Below are 13,132 nucleotides of genomic sequence, written 5' to 3'. Positions count from 1 at the left end.
CCCAATGAACTAAATAGCAGTGCCCTCCATAATTATTGGCACCCCTGGTTGAGATGTGTTTTTTAGCTTCCAATTATTTAATTTTTTTTCTAAATAATATGGGACCTTAATGGAAAAAAAGAGAAAAATCCAACCTTCAATACAAGTGCATTTATTCAGTGGGGAAAAAATCCCACATAAAGAAATAATTATTTGACATCAAATAATGTGTGTCACAATTATTAGCACCCCTGGTGTTAATATTTTGTACAACCCCCTTTTGCCAACAAAACAGCACCTAATCTTCTCCTATAATGTTTCACAAGATGGGAAAAGACAGAAAGAGGGATCTTCAGCCATTCCTCTTTGCAGAATCTCTAAATCATCCAGAGACCTGGGTCCTCTCCTCTGTACTCTCCTCTTCAGCTCACCCCACAGGTTCTCAATGGGGTTGAGGTCAGGGGACTGAGATGGCCATGGGAGGAGCTTGATTTTGTGTCTGGTGAACCATTTCTGTGTAGATTTGGCCATATGTTTAGGGTCATTGTCTTGCTGAAAGACCCAGTGACGACCCAGCTTCAGCTTTCGGGCAGAGGGCAACAGATTTTGATTTAAAATGTCCTGGTATTTCAAAGCATTCATGATGCCATGCACCCTAACAAGGTTCCCAGGGCCTTTGGAAGCGAAACAGCCCCACAGCATCACTGACCCACCCCCATACTTCACAGTGGGTATGAGGTGCTTTTCAGCATGCGCATCTTTCGTGGTACGCCAGACCCACTTGGAGTGTTTGTTGCCAAAAAGCTCAATCTTGGTCTCATCTGACCAAAGCACACGGTCCCAGTTGAAGCCCCAATACCGCTTGCCGAACTCCAGACGCTTGCGTTTATGATTGTGAGTGAGGAAAGGTTTTCTCCGTGCATGCCTCCCAAACAGCTTGTTGGCGTGTAGACAGCGCCTGATGGTTGATTTGGAGACTTTGTGACCCCAGGATGCTACCATTTGTTGTAATTCTGTAACAGTGAGCTTTGGAGATCTTTTGATTTCTCTTACCATCCTCCTCACTGTGCGTGGTGGCAAAATAAACTTGGGTCCTCGTCCAGGCTTGTTTACCACTGTTCCAGTTGTTTTGAACTTCTTAATTATTCCTCTCACAGTGGATATGGGCAGCTGCAGTTGAGTGGCAATCTTCTTGTAGCCTCTGCCTGACCTGTGAAGGTCGACGCACATCTGCCTCACTTGTATGCTGTGTTCCTTTGTCTTTCCCATGTTTAAGAGTGGATAAATGAAATGGCCTCGGTGTCACGTCATATTTATACCCCAGGGAAACAGGAAGTGATGAATTACTAATTAAATGTTCCTACATACTCTGGTAAACTTTGTAAACTACTGTAGAAATGACAGAAATGCTTCAATTATATTTATTTCCTGGGAATTGTTAAGGGTGCCAATAATTGTGGAACAGGTGATTTAATGAAAAATAATTCTTTTTTTAGTCAGGGATTTTTTTATTTTCTTACAATTCATTTGAGTTGAAGGTTACATTTTCCTACAATTTTCAGTGTGACAGTATTCTTCTGCAATAAACACTGAATTTATTTTAAGGCTTTTAACACATCTCAACCAGGGGTGCCAATAATTATGGAGGGCACTGTAGGTTGTGTGTTATTCAGGCACCAGGAGACAAGGGAACCGAAGAAGTGGAGAAGAGTGATGGGGTGGAAGTGGTGATCCAGCCCGGGGGAGACATGGACACTGAGGAGGAGGAAGAGGAGGAAGATGATGACAACGTAATGATGATGATGATGATAATGAAGAAGAGGTGGATGAGGATGAAGATGAGGTGGATGAAGAAGAGGAGATTCAGGAGGTGCAGACTGAAGGTGAAGAAGAGCAGGATACAGAGGGCGAGAAGGAAGACCAGGAGGAAATAGATGAAGAGGAGGAGAGAAATGGAATAGAGCAACAGAGAATTGAGGAAGCGAAGGAGGGAAATTATCAGGACGTGAAGGAGGAAGAAGAGGACGATGAAGAAAATCCCAGAGGAACAAAAAGGAAGAGGAGGGACAACGATGAGGACTGTGCAAGCCCTGATGACCCAAAGAGAGCCAGTGAGGGTTGAAAGCAGTTGGCAGTTTTAACTTTGTGTACCATAGCCTGGCCCAGGTGACGCCATGTCTGTTCATACATCCAAACAGACTTTGAACAGACCACACACGAGTGGACTGGGGGCTGGCTCAGCTGAACGGCATCCATGCCGTGCAGCATGCCGGGTTCAGAACTGACTAAAGCTTGGTTCATACTGGTACTGAGCTGGCTGCGAGCGTACAGAAACCAGCCACAGAGCTCAACGAACAGCTTGCGGAGCTGAACGTATGGTTCTCCCAAGCTGAAATGTCCGTCGTCTGCCGTTATGCCAGCGGACAGTGCGAGGTCCTGATTGGCCTGGAATTGGCGTCATCTACGTATTGTACGTCCTAGAGTCCTCGGCAGGGAAAAACGATACGCCCTCTATTGTCCAGGGAGTGCAGAGTTGAGGGCAGATCTATAAACACCCCCTCACCTCTGGTAGTGCGGTTCCTGCTATGTCAACTTCAGTGCAGGAGAAGTCTAAAACTAGCTTAAAGTTCATTCAAAGAGACTTTAAAAAGACAACATCCAAATAGACTTTGCTGAACAAGACTGAGAACAGTAGTGATAAGTCAACTATGTGTGATACCACAAGTCTTTTGTCATGCAACATCTGTGTTCCAGAACAGCAGAATATTCCAGAATATGCAATTTTTCAGCACTACTGAAAGTTCTGGAACTTCTCATTGGACATTGTTGTTCAACAGACATTTTCTTGAAATGACTAATTTCACCACAATATGACTGCCTTTGACCAGACTAATTCAATTTCTTACATGTACGGTATCAGTTAAAAGCTGATTTTGAGACTGCTGTCAGCAAAAGCAATAGGCTTGAGGATTTATAATTAAGGAATTAATCCAGTGTGTGTGTGTGTGTGTGTGTGTGTGTGTGTGTGTGTGTGTGTGTGTGTGTGTGTGTGTGTGTGTGTGTGTGTGTGTGTGTGTGTGTGTGTGTGTGTGGCAAAAAGACATTGAGCCACCTACCTCAGAAAATGATTCGTCTTTAAAAACTCTTTTTCCTTTACATATTCGTTTTTACAGTATTTTGCACAATTTTCAGTATACAAAACTGTTTATGGAAAACCATTGCTGCCTTTAGTGGTTATTGGATGTTGAAGTGAGAATTAAGACCCGCTTGCTGCTATGCTAAGCATTGTGGATACAGTAAAGGATCAAGAAATGTGTTCTTGTGTTCTGTTTTGTTCTGATTGACAAGTCTGTAAAGGGCCTTGGCACAAAGGAGGGATGACGAATCACTTTGTATTTCTGGGGTCTCATTTATCAAGCGTTCTTAGGCACAGATCTGTGCGTAAAGCATGCGTGCGATCAATCCTGAGCAAAGTGTGGGATTTATGAACATGTACTTGAACATCTAAATGTGCCTAAATCTACGCACACCTCAGACCATGCGTGCGAGTGGAAGAAACATGAAATTGCAAATAATATTGACCGTGCAAGGTAGGCTACAGTTTGCTTTGAAGGGCAATGGAGTATGACAGTGTGCTATTTGACAGTGTTTTCTTCCATGTGTGTCTCCTTTTATCAGGCATGAAAATCCCTCACCTTTCGGCGAATTTCGCCGTTTTGAAATCAAAATGGGTCATTTCTGTGAATCGTGTAGATCCGAGGAGAAAATTTTAGGGGGGGGGGGGGGGGTGTCGAGCGAGGAGAAAAGTGTAGCGCCAAGTTACTGTATCATTGTGTAGCGCTCTACCGCAGAACACTTTCCACAACTGACAATGACGTTTGACCAATCACAGCATGTGTTGCTGTCGGCACAGCCAATAACGTGAACGAGCTCAATCTAAGTCCCGCCCTTGATACTTTTCTTTGAAAGCGTTTTAAACAGGTGAAGCTTTGGTCTGCGGGGCTGGCGTGGTTGTATCAAATATCTTTCTTTTTAGTTCTAGAACACCTCTGATTATAAGAAAATGTCCAAACGATCTGTCACAGATAGTCTACACGTTTCCCAGAGAGGTAGCTATTTGAGATCATGATTCTTGTTATGAGAACATCAAGACGCAAGCATTTCGATGAGAAGGGAGTGGATGTAGGCCTAATTAGCCACAGAAGTTAAGCTGTTTTCCTAATAATTTGAAACCGCATTGGCCCTGCCCTCGTGAAAAGGTATTTATTCTCAAAAGAGCTCCCTTAATGAAAGCTTGGGTAGGCTTACGGCACGTTTTCCTGACGGCTATTTTAACGGGTCTGTGCGCTACGGAATGGCGAAATAGTATGCGCTACGGCCGGGGAAGAAGCGCATATCTATGCGAGGCATCCAACGTCATGCTTCGAATGCTGCGGCTTCTTATAGCACGCACGAGAGAGAGGGAGATGGAGAAAGAGCGAAGCCTAACTTAGTCAATCGTTTGACACGGGACAAATTGTTTTAGGAATCATGCCAAGTTTTTTGTAATCCCTTGGTAGCCTACATCTAAATTAGGCCTACACATTAAAAATCTAGTGGAACACGGTCAAACAGTTTTTTTTCATGGTCAAAGTTGGAGCTTTCCTATTTTTTTTAATAGGGAAACAGATATACTAGGTGAATGGACAAAAATTTCAGTAGTTTATCCAAACTGTGTCAAAGATTTTTTGTATTACAAGTTGTCTGAAATATGATGATTAACTGTTCAAACGAGATCACAACCAGGCAAGCGTTGAGGGGACATTGGATAGTGTTGAGAGGAGGGGGTGCTTAGTTGCCATTGGGGGGCATTAGTCTATTTTATTTTTAAGGGGGGCATTGGCAGGGTTTTGATGAGGTCAAGGGGGAATTTATTTTTTAAAAAGCCAGAGAACCAAAACCCATTCTATCTATCTATCTATCTATCTATCTATCTATCTATCTATCTATCTATCTATCTATCTATCTATCTATCTATCTATCTATCTATCTATCTATCTATCTGTCTGTCTGTCTGTCTGTCTGTCCCCCTCATCAGACATGACAGCATGACAATCATGAAGTAACGAAGATGGTTGACAGTTCTTCTTACGTTCACTGTCCCTGGGTCGCTACAGTATGCTCAAAATTCATCATTTAAAGACGGTTTTAGCTAAATTTTCTCCCATGGGAGACCATGCCCCCAGACCCCCCTAGTATGACTCGACACTATCCTCCAAAAACGCCACTGCACACCACACATTCGCGCGCACCGCTGCAGCACACGCGCCGCTCCGTGCCACCGCGCCACGCCGCACCTTTCTCACCTTTTTCACCCCTGACCCGTTTTCATGCCTGTTTTATATATTTATTATTATTTATATTTATATATTTTGAAACAGTGTCCTCCCCCTGTCGAAAGTAGCCTACCTCAATTTCTGCCACGGAAATGTTTCTATCTCTGCACTTCCCGCCAGCGCTTCGACTGACGCGTGTGTCCAAACAGGGTGGCGCCTTCAAATTAACAAGGCATTTGAATATATTTTAATGCCATATATAGTTACTTGGAGGCGTTTCGGGATGCAAATTACCCCGAATGCGCGCATGCAAAGTGATTTGGAAGGTGTGGGATTTATCATGCAGAGGTGTGCGTAGGAGCAGCTTAGGCCTAATGCACGTTTGATAAATGCCGATTTTTCTATAGGCCTACTTGCGACCATTCTATATTTCACTCGTAGGACACAATTTAGAAGGCATTCTACGAACAAATGATAAATGAGGCCCCTGGTATTTTGGACAATATGAACAACACACACACACACGGTTGACACTCAGCATTTGGCCTGATCAAACAAACTCCACGTGTAGATGAAGATTTTGCACCAATGGAAATAAAACTTATGTTGAGGGAAAACTGATTCTGTCAGGACAGATAATTACATCAGATTAACTCGGCCTTCGTAAATTTTCCTTACTCACCTCTACGTAAGCGAGATAATCCATGCCCTATTAGTGTCAGCACCTTATGTGCCATGTGAACGCATGTTAATACTTTTTAAAGCAATGCCTTTACTTTTGAATGAAATGAAAGGCAAACTGGGAAGCTCCAACTCCCATTGTCATTGTGACATAGCACTCTAGTGTTCACCGCACACAACGAAATTGCATTTATGCTTCTCCCATGCAAGGAGTTAGCCCCCAATGGCGCCGCAAGGGAGCAGTGCGGCGGGACGGTACCATGCTCAGGGTAGCTCAGTCATGGAGGATGATGGGGGAGAGGACTGGTTACCCTAGTAACAGAGAACGGAAAAAAAACGTTTGACTTTGGTTCTCTAAAGGTTTGGTTATAACCAAACCAAAAATCTACCACTCAAAAACGTTCCTTTTGGTTACGGTACAAACCAAACAAATACTAACGTTCTTGGACTTTCAGGGAACTACTCATATGAAACGTTAGCTAGTAGTTACGCTGCTACCAATCCACAACGTTATGTTAAGTTGTTTTTCGGTTGTTTCCGGCCTAAGTAAGGTCAGCCTATGCCATTTTTTTAAATTAATTTCTTATAATTTATTAATTATTCATTACCATTATTGCACCAAAGTGCAAAAGAATGAAATGCAGTGAAGGGACACAAACCTGCATCAAAGTTAAATGTTTCATTCCAAATAGGCCCATTTAATTGTGTGTGTGTGTGTGTGTGTGTGTGTGTGTGTGTGTGTGTGTGTGTGTGTGTGTGTGTGTGTGTGTGTGCGTGTGTGATAGGCTGGAGTGTCTAGCATGTAAGTTTGGCTGTAAAGAGTCCACATATTAAATGGTAGCTGGCCACTGCATTTTATCTTGTACAAACCTAGGCTGTTTGCCGTTGTGTTTGTGTTGCACACTTGAATGAAAGAATGTCCTCAAGTGTGTGTTGAGTTTTCGATGGGTTCTTTGCTATTTATTTACAAATCTTCCTCAGGACAAAACAGACAACTGACAGCGTAACCGCTGCCTTCAAGATCATAACACAACAACTGTCACTTCTAAGTTTCGTTCTTCTCGCGTGACCTAGTCACTGGCTACTCAACTCATAGGCTGATCCTATGATGCCATCTAGTGGAGAAAACGTGCAACAGCACGATTAAAGCAAAACAACTTCTGACAGAACAATAAAAAGACAGAATGCGAATCAGGGAATAATAATGGAATAACAAAAAGACAAAAATGGGGGGTCCACTACACTCTCCCCTGCTAAATTAAATGGCGTCCCGACATTTCCCGCTTCAGTTCATACTGTTTTCAACAGTTTGATTGCTTTCCAGGTTAGAGTCCCAAGTTAAGACACATATCTAATAACAGACATCACATAACATACATCTCTAATTTCAATTTCATGTGTTAAATAGAGGAGGTCAGTGTGCACTACGACCGCCATCCATTTCTCCGCAGTGTCCACGGGTAGTCTGTCTCAGCTGGGAAAGGGATGACCTTTGACCTGGAGCGAATCTGATCATGGAATCTAACTCTTAACATGTTCAACATACTTTACATCTTATCACTTCTCTTACGTAAGAGTTTTTTTTTCACAGTGTCAGTAAGATTACTTATTTGTTACTTTCCTCCTACCCGGACTAATTCTTCTTCTATAAAGCCAGTGTGATTCTAAGTGAACTGTCTCATCTCTTCTGTAACCATTCTTCATACATCACACTCACACGTCACACACACACACTGTCTCACACCGTCACACACACACACATCTCAACTAACAAATAGCTACACTCATCCTCACTAGAGTGCATGAACTTAACTCAAAGGTAAGTAACTCTATGCATTTTACAATGACTTGAATTAGGTGTAGGCACTCCTAGAGTGTCATGTGAGTGTTCTAGGTGCATATCTAATTCTGGAAGGATATGGTCTTGCAGGCGGTGAGGATGGTGGCGACACCTCTCTCTCTCCCTCAGGATCGGCCGGCTGGAAGGCTGGTGGCGACACCTCTACCTCTCCCTCTGGATCGGCCGTCACTGTCTCTACTTCGCCTGGCTCCACCACTTGTTCCTCCTCACTCACTGGCGCTGTGATGCCATCTCCTTCCCCAGGTGCTGGTTCTGCTACCGGCTGATGTGGGTGGAACTCCATGGCCTCGGCTCTCAGGTCGCTCTGTCGCTCTGTGGGCTCCTCCTCAGTCCAGCCAGCGATGCCTCTCCAGTCATCCTCTTCCTGGTCAGATGACGGCTCTGGTTCTGTGTGGCGTGTTGTCTTGGTTCTTTTCTTGTCAGTGTGTCCTTTCTCAACTCTTTTCTTTTCAGGTCTCTGTGTGTCGACCGGCAAGAAGTCACAGGGAAGCAGCAGGTTACGATGAAGCACTCGAGTGCGGCCCTGGCCATCTTCTGGTTTTACTTCATACACAGGACTTTCCGGATGTTTCCTCTTCACCACCACATGGACTTTCTCTTCCCAGAACGATCTCAGCTTACCAGGCCCACCCCTTTCTGTGAGATTTCGGATCAGGACTCTATTCCCAGGATGTAGCTCTGCTCCCTGAATCTTTCTGTCATAGAGTTCTTTTCCTCTTCTCCCACTAGCCTGGGCTGCCTTGTTGGCCAACTGGTGTGCCTCCTCCATTCTGAGCTTCCATTTCCTTGCGTACTCCTCATGAGACACACTACCAGCGCTGTGTGGGATGCCGAACATGCTGTCTATGGGCAATCTGGGGTTACGGCCAAAGAGCAGAAAGTATGGGGCATATCCAGTGGACTCATTTCGGGTGACATTGTATGCGTGAACAACTTTGTCAAGGGAACTTTTCCAATCGGCTTTGGCTTCATTATCCAGGTTACGCAGCATGGCCAGCAGGATGCGATTAAAGCGTTCTACCTGACCGTTCCCCTGGGGGTGGTAGGGGGTTGTGCGTGAGCCTTGGATGCCACTGTACTTTTGGAGTTCAGCAAACAGTTTGTTTTCCCACTCTCTCCCTTGGTCATGGTGCAATTTAGCGGGGAAGCCGAATTTCAAGACAAAGTCTCCAAAGATTTTCTCAGCTGCTGTTCGAGCACTGTTGTTTTTGCATGCATACGCCTGGGCAAAGCGTGTAAAATGGTCCATGACCACTAAGATGTAATCATATCCTCCTTTGCACTTCTCTAGATGGAGGAAGTCAACTGAGACCAGCTCAAAGGGGTATGTTGTCTTGATGCTAGTGAGTGGCGCTCTTACTGCTCTCTGGGGTCTCTTACGCTTCACACAACTGCACACGTTGTTAATGTGGTGCTCTACATCTCTCTGCATGTGTGGCCAGAAGAAGCGCTCACGGACTAGATTGAGTGTTCGTTCAACACCTAAGTGACCCATCTCTTCATGTAACTGGTTCAGGATCAGGGGCCGAAACTTTGGTGGCATCACTAGTTGTGTTCGTGTAGGTGTTTGGCGCCGGAGTACACCGTCAGCATCACACAACAGTTTAGCTTTCTCTCTAGCAAACACTGACAACTCACTGTGTGCGTCTCTGATTCTGGGCCACTGCTGCTGGATGACACACCGCTTCACCTGCTGTAGTAGGGGATCCTCCTCCTGTGCGGCCCTCAGGTCGTCTGGGGAGATCTGCGTGACGGTGTCATTCTGCCCTTCACTGCTCGCCGCCGTGATTGCTGTGGTGATGGCCAGTGGACACAGGAGCGGCTCTCTCTCTTCCTGCTGGACGGACAGACCTTTGGAGAAACTGGACAAGATTTCAGGCTGGATCTGCTGGGAACAGGTAAGCATGTAATTCTCTAGAGACATTCTGGATAGCCCGTCTGCATCAGAGTTGGACTTCCCTGGCCTGTACTTGATCGTAAATCGGAAGTCTGCTAACTCAGCCACCCATCTCAGCAGTGTTGCATTCAGTTTAGCAGTGGTAAGTACATATGTTAGAGGATTATTATCAGTATACACTACAAAGTTTGGAGTATAATACAAATAATCTCTAAATCGCTCACAGATGGCCCATTTCATTGCTAAAAATTCTAGCTTACCAGAGTGGAGATGGTAATTTTTCTCTGCAGCAGAGAGAGTGCGGGAGCCATAAGCAATGACCTTCATCTTTCCTTCCTGTCTTTGATAAAGCACTGCCCCGAGTCCTTCTTGTGAAGCGTCACAGTGTAGGACAAACGGCTCTTCAAAGTTGGGGTAGCCCAGTACTGGGGGGCTAGACAGGTGATCTATCAGCTGACACAGTACTGCACTATGCTCCTCTGTCCACTTGATTCGCTGATGGGAGGGCACCTGGGTTCGCTTTTTCTTTTGTGACACTGCTTTTCTCTTCTTGTGATCAGCCACTGTGGCGTCCTGGCTTGACACGTCAGAGCACAACAGGGCATACAGAGGCTTGGCAATGCGAGAGAAGTTTGGGATGTATGATCTGTAGTATGAGATGAAGCCAAGTAGCTTTCTCAACTCACCCACGGTAGCTGGTTTTCGTTCCTTCATATCTTGCACGGGGGCCACCTCTGCTGGATCCATGGTGTAGCCTTCTTTTGTCACGATCTTCCCCAGGAATCTGACCTTGTTCTTAAACAGCTCACACTTCTTGGCAGTCAGTTTCACCCCGTGCTGCTGATATCGTCGAAGCACTTTCCTAACATCATTCAGGTGGTTATCAAACGTTTTACTGTGACACAAGTTGTCATCTAAGTAGGGCTCACATACCTCATCTCGCAGGCCAACCAGGCATTCCTCCATGCTGCGTTGGAATTCAGAGGGGGCACTAGACAAGCCGAAGGGAATTCTTATCCACTCGTAGAGTCCCCAGGGTGTTATAAAGGCAGTCAGGGGCCTACTACTCTCTTCCATGAAGCCCTGGTGATACGCTTTGCCTTGGTCTAGCACTGAAAACCAGGCACTGCCGTGTAAGCTGTCTAGCATGTCTTGAATGCGTGGGATGGGATGGCGATCAGGCAGTGACTTTTGGTTGAGCTCCCTATAATCACAGCAGAGACGGAGAGTACCATCTTTCTTCCGCACACAGACAATGGGTGACGAGTAGTGCGATCGTGATTTCTGAATCCAGCCCCTGTTCAGGAGATCTTCTAAGTACTGCTTGACATCTCTGTGTAGGGGTTTAGGAACAGACACATACGTACGGCGTACAGGTGTTGGGTCAGTGAGTCTGATTTTGAGCTGCAGAGAAGGGATACAGATCATTTTCATCTCTCGCGAATGCTCCGCACTCTTCCCTCAACATCTGCTTCACTTTCTGCTGCTGTACAAAGGGGAGGTGAGAGAGGTCAATCGGTGGATCATACCTGTCTTTGTCATCCAGCTCCTTTTCAGCAGGTTGAAGTTCCTCATTGATGACTGTAGGGGGCACCACAGGAGAGGCTGGGGGGGCGACGACAGGCTTGGCTTCTGCAGGATACACAGCTTTGACTAACTGGACTTGCCCTAGGACTGTGCGCGGGCTCAGAGTGATGTCATGGCATGTGTCATTAGCAACAGGCAGGGCAAGGCGAGAGTATGTCCCTTTACTCAGTGTTAACATGTTCTCTGTCATATTAAGACCATCTGGCAAGGGGGCTTGTTCGTCAGGCATAAACAGTGCTTCTTGTCTAGCTATCAGAGGCCCTGTCCTCACTGAACACTTCACACTTTTCACTTGGCCAGCTGGTATCACTTCTCTCTGCCTTCCCATTCTCACCACACCATCACTGCACTCAGGGTCACTGGCTTTTACAATTTTAACAAACATTTCAGCCTTTTTACAGTCAAAAGAGAAAGCTGTGCTCACCGCCTGTGCGACTACCTCCTGTGGGTGGCCCACCCCACTCTTCAGCAGCTGCTCGATGACATTGTACCCGATGATTGGCTCCTCAGCTGCACCCTTCTCACTGGTCACCAGCATCGGGACTTGTAGCATGAAGTGCGGGGCTTGGGCTGGCTCGAGCTGGAACTCCACTTCCACCCACCCTCGAAATGGGATGTCTGTCTGGTTGACGGCTTTCCCCACCAGAGCGCCGGGGCCAAGCAGTTCTACAGTGTCACGGACCCTCACCTTTGGGATGTTCTTCTTCCGCCAGGCTTCGTTGATGAGGCAAACTTGTGACCCTGTGTCCCATAATGCTTCAGTCTTCACACCGTTGAAGTAGCAGCTGACCATGCACTTCTTTCCGATGAGACGCAGCAGCTGAGACTGGTGTCGGGGAGAGATGTGGCTGATGTTCACAGACCCTGGAAGACGCTCACCTGGTCCCTTTGCTGCCTGCACCTTCTCTTCCAGCTGTTGGATGCAGTCCCTCAGGATCACCTGCGTCTCACTGGACTCACCGAGTTGTTCTTGGATGGTACTTCTTCCCACACTTTGGCCAGACAGGTTCACTGTGTCACTGTTACCGCTGTAGCTCCGCTGACCCCTACAGTCTCGAGCGAGGTGTCCAGCCAGGCCGCATTTGAAGCAGTGGTCACAGTGCTCCTCGTTGCCTCTCTCCTGGCATCCTCTGCACGCCCGCCTGGTCCTGGGTCTGAACTGGTTCGGTGATCGTGGTGACTGCTGGTGGTGTTGGAACTGGTTCGGTGGCCGTGGTGACTGATGAACATTCTTCCTCAGCTCTGCTACCTCCTCTCTCAGTTGCTTGACAGCATCCATCAGTTCCATCTCGATGTTACTTTTTGCCGTGGTGACTTTTTGGCTTTTGACGTTGGCCCTGGCTGATGCTGTGTCTGTTTGTAACTGATCCAAAGCTGGCTCTGCCTGTAGCTCATTTACTCTGGCGGGTCTGACTGCGAGGCTCCTTCTCATTTTCTGTTCTCTCTCTACATCAACAGCGGCCGCATCATTCATTTTCTCTATCAGCATCTCGTCAGTCACGCTCTGATCATCCATGTAGCCTTTTAGTTGCAGCTTGATATTATCGCTCAATAGCCCAGTGCTAAGTGACCTGAGGAATTTTCTCTGAATTAGGTCGGGGCTATACTGTACGTCAGCGCTAGAATCAAACGCAGCGGCCATCAGTCTTTCTTTGAGTTCGATTGCCCGAAATAGAAAGTTCTGAGGGGATTCTTTAGCATCTTGGGTGATATTCTCGAGTCTATGAAACAGATCGGTCGTGCTGTTTTCTTTGTAGTGAGCTTTCAGAATTGTTTTTAGATGGCTAAGTGTCAAACTGCTCTTGCTTTCCA

This window comes from Engraulis encrasicolus, chromosome 19, assembly GCF_034702125.1.
Source record: "Engraulis encrasicolus isolate BLACKSEA-1 chromosome 19, IST_EnEncr_1.0, whole genome shotgun sequence".
NCBI lineage: Eukaryota > Metazoa > Chordata > Actinopteri > Clupeiformes > Engraulidae > Engraulis > Engraulis encrasicolus.
This window is presented reverse-complemented; position numbering follows the sequence as displayed.